Source organism: Esox lucius, chromosome 10 (assembly GCF_011004845.1).
Source record: "Esox lucius isolate fEsoLuc1 chromosome 10, fEsoLuc1.pri, whole genome shotgun sequence".
Taxonomy (NCBI): domain Eukaryota; kingdom Metazoa; phylum Chordata; class Actinopteri; order Esociformes; family Esocidae; genus Esox; species Esox lucius.
Window position 1 is genome coordinate 7,905,699 of NC_047578.1, and position 4,619 is coordinate 7,910,317.

The 4,619-nt window shown below is 47.0% G+C and overlaps 1 long non-coding RNA gene across 3 annotated transcripts; it reads right to left on the bottom strand.

Moving 5' to 3' along the window:
• Positions 1-496: 496 nt before the first annotated feature.
• LOC109616191 lies at positions 497-4,401 on the bottom strand. 3 transcript variants are annotated; one of them, XR_002197291.1, is made up of 3 exons: positions 4,250-4,401; positions 2,934-3,065; positions 497-637 (listed from the first exon to the last, which is right to left on the bottom strand). It is a non-coding gene; the product is annotated as an uncharacterized LOC109616191 (long non-coding RNA). The 3 variants fall into 3 exon arrangements; XR_002197290.1 differs by having other exon boundaries at positions 4,242-4,401; XR_002197289.2 differs by lacking the exon at positions 4,250-4,401 and adding an exon at positions 3,253-3,946.
• Positions 4,402-4,619: the final 218 nt, after the last annotated feature.

The following is a 4,619-nucleotide window of genomic DNA, read 5'->3' on the forward strand; positions in this document are numbered from 1 at the left end:
CAGTCTCTAATTTTCTCATGTTTCATGTTGACGTCCAAGCCTTAAGGTCACCTGGCCGGACAAAGTCTAGCTGATCCTGTCCAAAGTAGCCACCATTGTCCTAATCCTACCTGGTCCTTGTTCACCTGGTCATGCGGCTGACCTGGATTCTACCTATAGAGTCTGGCCACAGCCCATCTGTGTTTACTGACCTGCTGGTCATCTGAATGTGCAAAAATACTGATGTGGGCCAAAAAATTCACATACTCTAATAATTACCCTCTGTACAGCCGAAGAGGACTTGGCACACCTCAAAGCTCAGCTCCTCTTTCGGTTTCTTCCTTGGTCTGAACCCTACTGGGGAGTTCTTCTTTGCCACCATGCATCAATTCCTTGTTTTTGCTTGCTCTATGAGCCTTCTAGACTGGATACGTAATAAGCACTTGTTAGACAACTGCTGAAGTAAAAAAGAATAAAGCGGAGTGCGGAACAAAGTGGCATGACGCGGAGTTGCCTGGTTGCCTGTGGGCGTTTATTTGAACTCAGAACATATATGAACGAAAAAAACCACCCAGGAATTTTACAAACAGAATGGTCACGCAGAACTGGACTTCTGTCTTCAAAGGTTGTCGGGTTTACTCTGTGTCGCCTTCACTTTCTGGAATGCAAACAAACGCACAAACAGCACAGTCAGCCCTTCCACATTGCCCTCCCCTCACCTGTCCGTGGGTCTTCCGGTGTGGCTCGTTAAGGCTGTTGACTTGGGCCCCGTTCAGCACCCCGACTCCTCTCCTCTAGGGTGCCTTCCGAGAACCTTGGCACAGCACTGACACCGGGCCAGGCATGCCCGCGCCACACGGGCTTTAGAATATACATTAGATTGATTGGTTCTACTGTCTTCCACCGTCCCCTCTTCTCTCTTTTCATCTTTTGCTTCTTCTGTAATCTCTTCGGTTCTCCTCCCCTTCTCCTCTCTTTTCTTTTCTTCTCTCATCTCCACTATTCTCTTCTCCTGTTCAAGCTTCTCTTGTCCCCTCTTCTCCTCTCCTAGCATGCAGGCTTCTCCTTATAAAGTCTACCCCACCGCACTTTCAATGTTTAATCAACCACTCCGACCGACACCAACCTCTGAATTAGACACAGTGCACTGCCTCTTTGAAGTTCAACATTGGGAGCTCTTCCAGAATTAACCTTCATTGACCATTGGTTTTCAGTTACCTGAAGGCAAGATTGAATTCGGAGTCCCTGCTGAAAGTATCACTGGTAAGTACATATAGGCTGATGAATCACAGAATGCAGCTGTAATTGTGACACACACACACACACACACACATAGGTACCATAGCGACACACACTCATATTTATACGCATGCAGACTCGCACAAGCGGATCCCCCTCACACACAAACCGTAGTCCTTCACTGTAATTCTAAAAAGATGAAGTTCTGAAAAAGGAGATAACTCCATTTTACTCTGGTGGCATTTGGTCCTTGACACGGTGACATACGGCCATGAATACACTCATCTTCTCAGCTATGAGGAAATTCAGCACCGTACAGGTTAGCCTTTCAACCCCCCTGCTACTTTGTATTCTGTGATGTTTCAATCATGTTCCTCCGAGCCTAGGAGAGATCCTCCAAAAAAAAAAAGGGGGCAAAGCGGATGGCGTATGTCTGACAACTTCCAATTTCCTTAAAAAATGCGCAACTATTTATAAAACTTAGGGGCCGCTCTCTCCTTGGAGCTGGAGACAGAGGCTTGGTTTCCCCCCCTGATGGATTGGCTGTCATCTCCCCACGGAGAGGTGCTTCTTTTCCTTTATAGACCAACGTCTCTTCTGCGGAGCCTGGCGCCCCACCGTCGTTTTTCTCCTCTTATCGTCACACTGCTATTTTCCTCCCCCATCTGCCAGACACAAACACAAACATGCGGCATCTAGACGAGAGGATTTTTTTCTCTCAACCCCCCCCCCCCCCCCCGTCTTCTTTTTACTTTGGTTGGGATGTGGTTCGCGTACCACGTAGAATAATTGTCATTACTCAGGCCTTAAAAGGACGTTTCATTATATGGGGTGTGTAGGTGTGTTCAGACCCAGCAGTTGGTGGTGGAAATGTGTACGTTGTTCCACTGTTGGGTAAAAGCCCTGTGTGTTTTTATTTTGTGCTGGATGTTTATTTGTGTAGAGTGCTACGCGATGCCTCTGCGTGGCGTGTGCATGTGTCTGAACAATTTGTGTGTGTGTGTGTGTGTGATTGTGCTCAAACTTGCCTATGTGTGTGTCTGACCTAGTGGACATTGTCTTCCTGGAAAATCTGGTCCCTCCAGCGGGCCTGCTTGTGAGTAGCGGCTTATCAGCTCCGACCAGAGTCCCCCTCTTTCCCAACCACCTCCATCGCCTCAGACGACAATAAATTGCACCGATGCAGTTAATACGAATACAAAATATTGAGTCAAGCCTGCGCTCTCACGCAACCATTAAAAAGTACCGCATTGAAACGACTGCAGGGAAAAGTTTGGTATTGCAGAAACTCCGTCTTCCTGGCCGCGGCACTTTACGGGAGGAGGCGTCACATCTCAACAAGACACACAAGCGAGACAGTCCGGTGTTCAGCTTGCGTTTCAATGGTTGACGTGTCTCATGCAAAACAATTGTGGCTTGTTCCCTCCATCCTCCTTTAACCCCCCCCCCCCCCAACACACATTAGCAAAACAAACATTTGTTTCCATGGCATTATACTAGGAAGTGTCATGGGTGCGTATTGAATTCTCTACAACAGTGTGAATGGCTGCTGTGTGTGGAGAAAACCAATGTAATTACATATTGAATGTTCTTTTTGTTCAGTCAGCTTCTGGTGGGGAAAATCCATCTGTTGCGCACACTGCAGAGATTCTATAGAGCATGTGTGTGTGTGTGCGTGTGTGTGTGTTTGTGCTTGTGTGAATAAAACACGTTACCTCCAGCCGCTCAAACACACACAACACCTGCCATTTGCGTCCGTATATCAAAACAGATATATCTTCTGCTGGATTTCTGTGCCACAGTTCAACTAGGTCTCTGGGACTCACCACACGTCTGTTCCACATGTTCTGTGAAATAGGAAAGCAGGCTTGATATGATGCAAGTACATCTGCAGTTTTAGATTTTGTGAAAACACAGGTGGCAATTGCCAATCTGTAAGAGAGCAGGAAGTTTAACTTGCTGAGATTAATCCTGGCACCCAGAATCGAAATCTCAAGCGAGTTCTAGACAAATATCGTTATGTTCAAAGCCTACCTTGTAGCATGTCTCGAATTCAGGCTCTGTAGTTGTTTAGCACAACCTTTCACCTTGACCTGTTTCGTTCCACTAAGAGCCTCTCTGTCTTTCTCACAAAACAGAGACATTTGACATTTGTGTTGCAGTTGCTCTGTTGTTCCTCGTTGATTTTACCCCAACTCCCTTAAGACAATTTGTCTATTAGTGGCTCCCGTTCTCCTTGTTCTTCCTCTACTCCTCATGGCTTTAGTCCTCCCCATGAACCACCTCTCCCTGTCCCCCCTCACCCCCCCTCGACTCTCTGCACCCAAAATCTATGTCTGCTGTGGCAGGGCCTCTGTCAGATTTCGGAAGTAAGAGCCATTGTTCTCAGATTGTAAGATCCCCAGCTTCAGCTTGTGGGATTAGGGCTGGTAATGCGTTGGCTTGGCAGGGCTCTAGCAGGGCTCTGGCAGGGCTCTAACTGTATGTGGACTAGCCTAGCTAACCAGCTACGCTACTCAGATTGACAGGGGGTTTCAGCCGTGGTCTAGCCTACCGCGCTAAGCTAAGCGGCTGTTCGGTGCTCTTTTCCACCCACCACAGAGCCATGCCCATACGGGAGATAAGGCACGAGAAAAACTTACGAACATTGAAAAGAGAAAAAAAAATAGCCAAACAATATTTTTAAATGTAAAGTGTTACGCGTTTCATAAAGCATTATCGGGCTATTTTTGATTCTTCACCTCCCTCCATGAATACAACACATCTGACAAATCTACATGCGTTTTAATTTTTTATATAAGTACATTTTATGTGGCCAGAGACTGGGGATGAGGGCTTCTGGAGAAGAACAGGGGACATGCCAAGTGCCAATGTGGGACATGCCACCACTGGCACGCAAGCCTGAACCCTCTCAGCACCTCCGCCATCACTCCTCTCGCTGTAGCTCTGGTGAATGACCACTGCACAGGTCGAGACAGAAGAGCAAAAAGGCGCCGTACAGTAAAAGAAAGTGTCTTATTTACATCACCACCTGTGGTGCCATCAGACCAGCAGCTCTCATCCACAGCAGTCAGAGTTGCACTGCGAAACATTTCGCGTTCCTAATATTCATATTCATTTCCTTCTCATGAAGTCTTCCCCATGTCAATGATTACACTAAGACAGACAGCGCACTGCGACCGCTTGCCACAGAATACGCCATCAACAATTTACACGTCATTAGCTTTGTTTTGATCATATTTGTTTGAGAAAATGTCTCCCCGTGTCGTGGAGAGAGCGGAGCGACCGGGTTATTTACCACATTTAGAGGAACGGGAAATGGCAAATGAGGGTGTGTTGGTTTGATTAATTTGACATGTCTGGAATGAGGGAGAGAGAGCTGAAGTTGGGAGTGTGTGCGT